This window comes from Lycium ferocissimum, unplaced genomic scaffold (assembly GCF_029784015.1).
Source record: "Lycium ferocissimum isolate CSIRO_LF1 unplaced genomic scaffold, AGI_CSIRO_Lferr_CH_V1 ctg8510, whole genome shotgun sequence".
Classification (NCBI taxonomy): domain Eukaryota; kingdom Viridiplantae; phylum Streptophyta; class Magnoliopsida; order Solanales; family Solanaceae; genus Lycium; species Lycium ferocissimum.
Window position 1 is genome coordinate 1 of NW_026727284.1, and position 12,587 is coordinate 12,587.

General features: G+C 32.8%; 1 pseudogene; it reads left to right on the top strand.

Moving 5' to 3' along the window:
• Positions 1–661: 661 nt before the first annotated feature.
• Positions 662–9,920, top strand: LOC132045898 (basic leucine zipper 61-like; annotated as a pseudogene).
• Positions 9,921–12,587: the final 2,667 nt, after the last annotated feature.

Genomic DNA, 12,587 nt, shown 5'->3' on the forward strand with positions numbered 1-12,587 from the left:
TTTTTCCGGGTTAAAAAAATTTATCGTATTTGACAAAAAATTTAATACAAAATATATGTTGGCCCAAAATGCGGGATTAGTGAGCAACCCGCCTGAAGAATGCTCCGCCCCTGGTAGAAGCGATCATGTCTCCTACTTCTCGATTTTATGGCAATCATCTTAGTCTTCTTCTGAGTCCTAGATCAGAAACCTAAACCTTGCCTTCTACTATTCTATGTCTCAGTCATACCATTTACAAACGATAAACCTACATCAATCACGAATGACCGCACCTATTATCTAAATCAGTTTGTCTTTTGCCTCGTGGCATGAATCGAAGGATATAAGGTGTGGAGCGTGGTAATTCTCTAACTTGCGCTTGAATCTATTTCTTGAATTTCATACCACCCAAATAATGTTATAAGTACTGTAAAATAAGACGGAGAGAATAGTTTATTTCAATTAAACAAAAAAAGAAAAAGAAGTCAGAGGCTTTTGATGAGTGATGAGCACAAGGGCACATGTGGTGTGAGTCCTCTACATATTAAACTATTGCTACTTTCCAGTAATACAGTTAAGACTAGAAACTCCCTGCCAGCTGTTTGATAGCTGTCCCAATCTCTCCATGTGATGCCTTCTTAATACCCCCACCAGAATACCCTCTTTGTCAATTGATCATTGAAGACAACTTTAATTTGCTTCTTAATGAGACAAATAATCAAAGTCATAGAAATTCGGAGATAAGACATTGTCTATATGATAATAACACACAGTGTCCTTTGTATGTTCTCTTATAAAACGTTATCTTCTCTTCACTTCACTCTCTAAAAACCCCTTCCAATTTTTTTGATCCAACCATATCCGACATATTTAATTACATTTCGATCAACAATTGAAGGTATGGCTGAGTGACTTTTGTTTATTTTATTTGTTGATGTAAAATCATCTTTCAGTCAAAGAAATTCTCATATATTTGTGATTTAAGCCTGTTATTCCTTGTATTATAGGTAATGCTGCGTCTTGAGATCCTAATTGTTATGGTTCCGCTGCATCACAAGGACCAATTGTGAGAAATAACCATTCTAGAACAATCATTTAGTTTGGTTCATTCTTTGGCTGCTCTGTTCCCCAAAAAACACACAATCTAAGTAAACGTGAGACATAAAATTGTCCTTGTTGTGGAAGCATTTTGTTATATTTTCTTGAAATCCCATCAACTTTGACCAAAAATAGCAAGAAAAAATGGCACACTTACCACCAAGAGCACCTAACATGACATCAAATTGGCCTGATTTTCCACTTCATCAAAAAGTGGACAACTTATCTCCAACTGCTCACAATTTATGGGGGGACGAATTCCTCGACATGTCGCCGAGGCGTGGGTCCCACCGGAGATCGATGAGTGACTCCATTGCTTTCTTGGAGTCACCCATGGTGGAAGAATGCAGGAGGCTATCCAGTACCCCTGGATCCGGTGGGACCGTTAACGGTCACGAGGAATTCGAGAGGTTTGATGATGAGCAACAGATCATGTCCATGTTCAACGATGATGTCCACGACATGTCGTGTTCGAACCCGTCATCGCCGTCTGAATATATCAATGATAATGAAGATAAAAGTATGAACAATACTAGTAACCAACAAATACAGCAGCAGTTAAGAGTGAAAATGATGAAGCCAAAGCTTATGCAAGAATACTGAAGAATTACCAGCAGCTAATCAGAATGCAAGTACTAATGAATATTCTTCTGAAAGAGTTGTTGATCCTAAGAGAATTTAAAAGGTATGCACAATTATTCATGCATCATATTCATTTTTACCTGAAGTGTCATTGTGGATAATAGGAGTACCTGTTTTGTTTTTTTTTCGTGTCTTAATTTAATAATGACGGAAATTAAAAAAAAAAGGAAGACTTTTAAATTTTATAATCTTAAGTTAAATGTGTGTTAATATATCGGAATATCTGTGGTTTAAATATATGACATGTGGAATATTGAGATTAGAGATTTTTATGACATTCGTTTTTAACGTCTTAAAAAAAAAAAAAAAGTAAGGCACGTAAATTGAAACATAAAATAATAACCTAAATAATGAAGAAATGGTAGAGTTAACATGTAGTGAATAAATATTGCTGATGGGATTATATTTTTAATTTCTCCAAGCCCCAAGGCCTCCAACTAATACTTCTCCTTGTTGCATGGAGAACTTGTTCAAATATGTTATTTTTTGTTCGCGTACAAAATATAATATACTCATTTATAAATATGTAGAGGCGGATTTAAAATTTAAAATTTAAATTTTGAGTTTTAATATCTTGATCATTTTGAGTTATTAGCTCGATAGTTAATAAGCTGATTTTGTTCTACTGAACCGGTAGCTTTTATTTACATCTGCCCCTGACAAAATTTTATAGTATATGTTTGTGTATCTCTTGTGTCTGTAGCCTGGTTATTATTACAGTATATAATTATCATCAACATTCAATATTGATGCTTGGGATCATTAAAGGAATTTTAATTTGAATAATTGGTTATGTCAGGATTTTGGCAAATAGACAATCGGCGCAAGGTCGCGGGTGAGGAAACTTCAGTACGTATCGGAGCTAGAACGTAGCGTTAGCACTCTTCAAGTATGTGAAATAATTAAATTCAGACAATTTTCTTTTAATTATGAGCAGTTACGTTATTTAAATTTTTGCCCTATCATAATTTTTAAGTTAGTTAAATTGGAATAAAATATCACTCACGTCTCTTCTTTTTCTTGTTTAATTTGTTGAAGGCTGAAGTTTCGGTACTGTCACCAAGAGTTGCATTCCTGGACCACCAACGTTTGTTTATAAATGTTGACAATAGTGCACTCAGACAAAAAATCGCAGCTCTCGCCCAAGATAAATTGTTTAAAGATGGTAAATTTTCTCTAATCTTTTGAGTAAATGGTCAAAACGCATCTAAAGTATTACGGATAGTCTTTTTTGCGAGTTTAAATGGCACGATTATTAGTTGTTTTGCCTATTTATAATCATTTATATATTAAAAAGCAATATAAGATTTGATTAGTTATTACTCTACCTGGACTATTTTACCATGTATACAATGTTAATTGTGTTTAAATAAATAGATGATGATAGTTCGAGCAAAAAGACCAAAAAAATGATAGTTCAAGTGTGTTTTTGACCATTAATTATCTCTTTCTTTTTTACTTCATCTTCTACTAAACCTCATAATCATAATCTTTCGTGATTTTGATTAAAAAAGATTGTCATCTCATTTGTTTCTCTAGAGCAGTGTTGAAAGTCAATGGATATAGATTGATCTTCACTATAATTTTTTTTCTTTCTGTTGTAGGATACATAGCTCATCAAGAAGCATTGAAACGAGAAATAGAGAGGTTGAGGCAAATTTATTACCAACAGAACCTGAAGCAGATGGAAAACAACGGTACACCAATGACAACACAACAATCACTTGCCGATTCTGAGATGAAAGTACAGCTTGTCAATTAATCTCTCCTTCCTCATCCTTCTTCAGCTAGGTATATATTATTTTTCTCATGAGTTATTGAAAAGAAATTTAATGTTTGTTATGTAAACAAGAAAATTAAAAATTTAGAAGTACTTTTTTTTTTCAAAAGTTCTTATGTTTTGCTTTTCGAGATTTAATCTAAAGAACTCGATCTGACTGATATTTTAAAATGTATTCATTCATTGGTCATTTGATACGAGAAAAATCACGATATGTAGTAGTTGTTATGAAATTATGGATGTCCATTCCTCAAATATAATCTCCCTTCCACCGTATTAATGGTTATAAAGCTTTTCCGCGTATTAATGGATCTTGAGTTACTTCCACCATTTCATATATTAAATACATATGTACTTAGCTATAAATAGAGCGTAAATTTTCATATGAAATACACTTGTAACATTTTGGAAGAATAGTAAAAATCTCTCCTCTTTTGTCATTCTATTTCTATGGTTTTCATCCATTAATATTGTGACTCTTTTTAGCTTCATTTTATACCACGTTATCGGCACTTGAGACTATTGCCGTTCCAAGCAAGTACTTTAAAGCCTCGAAGGTATTGATTTTCTATTTTTCTTTACTAATGGCAAATCTTACCAAACGTGGAATTGTAGCTTTAGATATATCGACAATACATATATGTCTTGGATTCTTGATGCCGAAATTCACCTTAATGCGATGGGTCGCGAGACACCATCGAAGATAAAATAGGCATCAATAAGACATGAAAGCATGATATTCCTCACGTACATCATCTTGAGGAGTGACTTGAAAATGGAATATCTCCTCAGTAAAAGATCTCTTTACTACGTGGAATAATTTAAAAGATAGATATGATCACGAAGATGGTCATACTTCCCACAAGCACGTTTTGATTGGCTTATTTAAGGCTACAAGATTTTAAATCTATTAAGGCATATAATTCAGCCATGTTTAAAATTATTTCTCGGTTGAAATTATGTGGTGAAAATATTCCGATCATGATATCTTTGGAGAAAACATTCTCACTTTTTCCTCGCCTCGAGTATGCTCTCGCAAAGAAAGAATACCGAGAAATGAAGTTCAAGAAATATTCCGATCTAATCGCACATCTTCTAGTGGGTGAACAACATAACGAATTATTAATGAAAAATCATGAAAGCGAATACTTTGATGCCCCCCCCCCATTCCCCGAAGTGAATGAGGCAAATTTCGCCATTCTAGGCGTGGAAGAGATTGTGGCCCCAGTCGTGGTCATGGTCGTGGTCGAGGAAGAAATTTTAATCATGATTCTCGTTTTGCACCAAATAATATCTTTCACCACCAGCAGTGTAAAAAGAAAGATGAAAAGCATAAAGCTGTGCAAAAGAAAATTCGTAGAAAATAAATGCTACCGATGTGGAGGAAAGGGGCACCGGTCACGTACATCGCCGTACGCCAAAGCCCTAGTTGATCCGTATCAAGCCTCTCTCAAAAGGCAAAAAAATGCCGAAACAAGCAAATTTTTTTCTCGAAGATAATGTTGAGCCCATGCATCTCGATATGGCAGATTTCTTTGAACTCCCTGAAGGGAAAATAGATCACTTGATCGGTGATGGATCTGTGAAAACTTAAATATTTTATATGTGTCATTTGTATGTGGTTATGTTTCCATGTTTATGTAAATGAAGTGTGTGTAATGCTTTGTTTAATAATAATATATGTAATAAAATGTGTGTAATGCTTTGTCTAATCATAATATCTATTTCGATGTTTACTTTATCTATTATTTCATTTTTGAAGAATCTATGGAAATTCCTCAAATTTTATTTGGATCAATGACCAATCATGAAGATATTTGTGTGATTGATAGTGGAACAACACATGCCATATTCAAAGATGAGAAATACTTTTCTCACTTGCGTAGAAAAGGGGAAATATTAATACAATTTGGGAATTCGAAATTGATTGAAGGTCTCGGAAGAGCTACTATATTTACGACTATGGGGACGAAACTTGTTATAGAAGATGCATTATTCTCTTCTAAATCCCCAAGAAACTTGTTAAGTTTCAAAGATATCCGCCGTAATGGATATCACGTTGAGACATTAAACGAAATAAATGATGAATATCTTGCCATTACAAAGAATGTCTCCGGCCAGAAATATGTTTTGGAGAAATTACCAACTTTGTCTTAAGTGCCGTATTATGCAAAAATTAGTACAATTGAAGCACACTCGATCGTAAACCCGAAGTTTAATGATTCAAGTACTTTTGTGCTTTGGCATGACCGAATAGGTCACCCTTTGGATCAATAATGATGAGACGAATTATTGAAAATTCAAATGGGCATCCACTTAAGAACTTCGAAGATTCTTGAAAGTGGTGAATTTTCATGTGCTGCTTGTTATCAGGGTAAATTGATAGCTAAGCCATCACAAATGAAAGTTGACATTGAATCTCCTGCTTTTCTAGAACGTATACATGGGGATATATGTGGACCTATTCATCCATCTTGTGGGTCATTTAGATATTTTATGGTCCTAATAGACGCATCTTCAAGATGGTCTCATGTGTGCCTCCTATCTTCTCGCAACCTGGCGTTTGCGAAATTATTGGCACAGATAATACGCTTAAGGGCACAGTGTCCAGATCATCCCATTAAGGCTATACGACTCGATAATGCCGGAGAATTTACATCTCAATCTTTTGATGATTATTGTTTATCAGTTGGGATAAAAGTTGAACATCCTGTAGCACATGTTCATACCCAAAATGGCCTTGCTGAGTCATTTATTAAAAGACTACAATTGATAGCAAGACCATCGCTTATGAAAACACGGTTGCCACTACCGTCCGGGGACATGCTATCTTGCGTACGCATCTCTTATTCGTCTCGGGACCGACTCATTATAATAAATACTCCCCGTCACAATTAGTATTTGGTCATGAACCAAATATTGCTCATCTCCGAATCTTTGGTTGTCTTTGTATATGTGCCTATAGCACCACCACATCGTACTAAGATGGGCCCTCAAAGAAGGTTAGGTATATATGTTGGGTTTGAATCACCCTCTATTATTCGCTATCTTGAGCCATTGACGGGAGATTTATTCTCGCCCGATTTGCGCATTGTCGATTTGATGAAACAAATTTCCCACAATTAGGGGGAGAGAAAAAAGAAATTAAAAGAGAAATTGTGTGGAAAGTTCCATCACTATCTCATTTTGATCCACGTGCCCCCATATGTGAACAAGAGATCCAGAAGATCATTCACTTGCAAAAAATAGCAAATCAAATACGTACGCATTTACTGATTTGAAAAGGATAACTAAGTCACATATCCCCGAGAATGTGCCTATCCGAATTGATGTCCCAAAGGGACAATCTACTAGTGTCATAGCCTGCGAATCTCATACACGCACGGGCGTGGTAGGCTATTGGGCTCTAAGGATAAAAAATCCTAGAAAAAGAAACACGAAAAATGATCAAAATGACACTACGAAAGAATATCATGAAGATATTCAAGATCCGACTAATCCCGAAATACTCACCGAAGATATTAGGGAACCCGAGACTCAAGGAAATAAAGAACTATCATTGAGTTCTTCTGGTGATGGGATAAATTTGAATCGATCGAAGATTATGGTGGATAATGTTTTTGCATATAATGTTGCACTAAATATTATGAAAGACATTGACGATCAGGAACCCCAATCTGTCGAAGAATGTCGACGAAGATATGATTGGCCAAAATGGCAAAGAGCGGTTCAATAAATTGAATTCACTTGCCAAACGTGAGGTTTTTGGACCTGTAGTCCAAACGCCTAATGGTGTAAAACCAATTGGCCATAAATGGGTTTTTGTGCGAAAAAGGAATGAGAGAAATGAAATTGTGAGATACAAGGCACGCCTTGTTGCACAAGGATTCTCTCAACGACCCGGTATCGACTATGAAGAAACATATTCACCCGTTATGGATGGCATAACATTTCGATATCTCATCAGTTTAGCTGTACATGAAAACCTTGAAATACATCTGATGGATGTGGTTACAGCTTACCTTTATGGATCACTTGATAATGAAGTCTATATGAAAATTCCTGAAGGATTTAAAATGCCTGAAGCAATTAACTCAAAGTCTCGGGAGATGTATTCAATCAGATTACAAAGATCATTATATGGTCTAAAACAATCAGGGCGCATGTGGTACAATCGCCTCAGTGAGTACTTGGTAAAAGAAGGTTATATAAATGATGCCATTTGTCCATGTGTTTTTATTAAGAAAGCAAAATCAGAGTTCGTTATAATCGCTGTTTATGTTGATGACATAAACCTAATTGGAACTCCGGAAAGAGATCAAAAGGCGATTGAATATTTAAAGAAAGAATTTGAGATGAAAGATACGGGAAAAGCAAAACTTTGTCTTGGTTTGCGAGATTGAACATTTGACGGATGGGATCCTTATCCATCAATCTGCTTATCGAAAGGTTTTAAAACGATTTTACATGGACAATGCGCATCCTTTAAGTACTCGATGGTTGTTCGCTCACTTGGAAGTGAGCAAAGATCCGTTAAACCTCAAGAAGAAAATGAAGAGCTTGGTGCCTTGGTCCCGAAGTACCATATCTTAGTGCAATTGGTGCACTTATGTATCTTGCTAACGCTACAAGAGCGATATAGCGTTCTCTCGTTAATTTGCTAGCAAGATATAGCTCTTATCCTACGCGAAGACATTGGAACGGAGTTAAGCATATATTGCGATATACGAAGGAACTAGCGATATGGGTCTCGTTTTTATATTAACAAAGGTAATACGGATCTTGTTGGTTATGCAGATACGTGTTATTTATCGATCCACATAAAAGCTCGATCTCAAACAGGCTATCTGTTTACATGCGGAGGAATCTGCTATATCATGGCGATCCACAAGGTCCATTGTTGCTACTTCTTCGAATCATGCGAGATAATAGCTATTCATGAAGCAAGTAGAGAATGTGTGGTTGAGATCGGTGATACATTTCATCGGAGAAAGATGTGGCTTGAAATGTGATAAAAAATTACACGGTATTATATGAAGATAATCTTTTGCATGCATAACTTCAATTAAAAGGAGGATTTATAAAAGGAGATAGAACGAAGCACATTTCACCAAAGTTATTTTTCACACATGATCTCCCAGAAGAAAGGTGATATTGATGTGCAACAAATTCGTTCAAGTGACAATCCTGCAGATTTGTTCACCAAATCTTTGCCAACTTCAACTCTTGAGAAGATGATATTCAAGATTGGAATGCGAAGACTCCGACACCTGAATATTGGTCTTCGTCAGGGGGAGTGAAATACGCACTGTACTCTTTTTCCCTTGACCAAGGTTTTGTCCCATTTGGGTTTTCCTGGCAAGGTTTTTAATGGCTTACTCTCAAAGCGTATTACTAGATATGTGTACTCTTTTTCATGATTGAGGCTTTTTCCCGGGGTTTTTCCCTAATAAGGTTTTTAACGACGCACATCATCTATGGACATCCGGAGTGTTATGAAATTATGGATGTCCATTCCTCAAATATAATGCTCCTTCCACCATGTTAATGGTTCTATTTTTTCTTCCACCATGTTAATGGATCTTCCATTTACTTCCATTTCATATATTAAATACATATGTACCACTATAAATAGAGGCATAAATTTTCATATGAAATACACTTGTAACACATTTTGGAAGAATAGTAAAAATCTCTCCTCTTTTGTCATTCTATTTCATGGTTTTCATCCATTAATATTGCTTGACTTTTTTTTCATTTTATAATGTAGTTTTTATTTATTTCAATTATTACTCCTTTCATACCTATTTGTGAGATATTGTCTAACTGAAAACAAAAAAAACAAAAAAAACAAAAAAAACAAAAAAAAAAATGAGCATTGGACATTTGTGTAGCTATATCATTTCGTTAAAGATAAAATGATTTGAAAGTTAAATTATTTATAAAATAAAAATGTGATAGTATTACTTTTGGGACAGACTAGAGAAGAAAAGATATGTCACATAAATTAAGATAAGAGAGTATATTTTAACTTTATATAAGTAAATTAATGCTAAAAAGCTGGTTAGATTAGTCATTGATAAGTGCCAAATTAAGGGGATAATATTAATATAATTGTTTTATCTTTACAGTGCAGAAAAAGCTACTGCAACTGATAGCTGAGAAGGAGCACTTAGCAATATTCGTGTGGGGAAATTTCCTTATCTGACAGGATAAGATCACTTGGATCTCTAAATTGATCTGTTATTTTCAGGGACCATAAGAATCTTACTTTACTACTTAGTTATTGGTGTTCTTTTTTTTTATTTGTTTAATGTTTAATTCATTTTTCCTTCAACCACCTACAAGAAATGTTGTATTATTGGAAGGGCAAGTGGAATTTTGTATTGGGATACATGTCAGAAGGAAAGAAAATGATTTTCACTAATTGTCAAGAGAAGCAAAAGGGAAATGTTAAAATCATTGTTTGCTATTCTCCGCAAATTACTTTTCTGAAAGAAAACTTCCCTTGGATTTTATTTTTATTTTAGGTATATATTTGATTGGTGAGTAAAAAATATATTTCATCAGACAAAAAAAGCATTTTTCAAAAAAATAGATACAAAGAATAATTATAATATTAACAAATTGGAGAATATCTTAATAAAATTTGAATACTAAAGATTAATGTAGTAATAATTTCTTAAAATTAATTGGAGCAAGTAATATGAAGTTAACAAACATGTAGTTCTAAAATGAGGGAAGCCTTTTTATTCATATATTGATTTTGGTAGTGGTAAGCAAACATTAAAAATGACTATGAGAACTATAATTGTAACAATTTTATTTGACAAAATTTTCTAATATTTTGGATTGGCATTTTAGATTCAAGACATATTAGTTCGAATAAATATTATAAATTAATATAATTAAATAATTCTTCAAAGTGATTATTTGTCTCAAATTATATTTCAACTTTCTTTGCTTCAATCCATCTAGTTGGATCCTACAAAATCAGCCGCCAATAAAGAAAGGGAGAATAACCGATATATACATAAGAATAGGCATATTTACAAAATATGATGATACTTTTCAGTTTACAAAACATATCAATAGATTTCTTACAAAACATATGCGAAAATTTTCTTTTCAAGGCTTAAAATTTTCGCTCAAAATTTTTGTATTTAAATTTGTATATCTATTTCAAAGCTTAAAATTTTCGTACGTAATTTTGTGTATGAAAAATGTATGAAATGTGTATATCTCTCTTACGGCTTAACAATTTCACTCAAATTTTCGTGTAGGAACAGTGAAATAGCTATGAAATATGTATATCTCGCTTAAGAATTAGAATTTCGCTCATATTTTTGGGTATAATTTTCAGTTAGATTATATACAACTTTCATACAATATTCATGCAAATTTAATACAACAACAAGAACATAGGAAACTTAAAAAAACAATTTTCTGAAACATAAGTCATGATTCTACCACCATTCGTACAGTTTTATGCTTTACATAATTCACGATTCTATCATTATTCATACAATTCATAATCTCCTAAGAACTATAATAATAATAATAATAATAATAATAATAATAATAATAATAATAATAATAATAATAATAATAATAATAATAATAATAATAATAATAATAATAATAATAATAATAATAATAATAATAATAATAATAATAATAATAATAATAATAATAATAATAATAATAATAATAATAATAATAATAATAATAATAATAATAATAATAATAATAATAATAATAATAATAATAATAATAATAATAATAATAATAATAATAATAATAATAATAATAATAATAATAATAATAATAATAATAATAATAATAATAATAATAATAATAATAATAATAATAATAATAATAATAATAATAATAATAATAATAATAATAATAATAATAATAATAATAATAATAATAATAATAATAATAATAATAATAATAATAATAATAATAATAATAATAATAATAATAATAATAATAATAATAATAATAATAATAATAATAATAATAATAATAATAATAATAATAATAATAAAGGGAGGAGAACGAGGCACAACTTATTTAATATCACATGGGCGAACTTATGCACTAGTTGAATTGGATTTGGAATCGGAAGTTTACGTAGAAGAAAATAAGGGGAAAATGACATAGAATGGGTCGAGGGCATTTACTAAGGTCTTGGTGGTGAAGAAGATCGGGAATAAGAAAAATTTGAAAAAGTAAACTAATAGAAGCCGCCATCGTAGTCTCTATCGTGAGAAAGCTTCATCGTTCAAGACCAATAGGATCTTGGATTCACTTAAGTTAGGATTTTACCAGGCTCTCAATCATCGGAGGAGAACAAGGGGCGGAAGAAATTTTTAGGTTTAGAGGGATTGGAATTTCAGCCCATAATATAGGGAAAAGGGTGGGTTTTTAATTTTTTCAGATCTAGTATGTTTTGTAATTAAGTTGGTATATTTTGTAAATAAGGAAAAATATCCTTATATCTTGTAATATAGGATCTTAACAAGTATTACTATGTCATTTTCCCAAAGAAATCATTAAGGCAAAGTCCATCTGAATGTCATTTTAATATAAGCCCAAGCTCAAGCCCAGAAGCGGACCCAAGATTTTAAGACGGCGGGGGCACGATTATCTTAACATAAACGCCAACAAATTTTTTAATGATGACTGAGGGATAATCTTTGTGTCGGATCGGTCACTAATAGCGTAGCTGTGGCGAAAATACAAGTATATAGGTCAAATATGATTTTTTTTTAGTAATACATAAAATTTAACACAGTGAAGCAAATGAAAGAGATAGCTCGGTGGCTAAGGCTGTGCAACATGTGTTAACGATGCAGGTCGAAACTGAGCGAGCTCATTACGCTTGTTGTTTTCCTAAAAATAGGCTCAAAAAAATAATTAAGAGTGATATTCGGGTTTGATCCGGGGTGACATGTAAGGAAAGCAGCAGTTGCAACTAACGTGCCCCAAAGAAACTTTCGTTTGTTAGAGTGCACAATTAAATATATATTAATTTCTCAAGGTATATACACATATGTATACATAATTTTTTCCGAAGTTA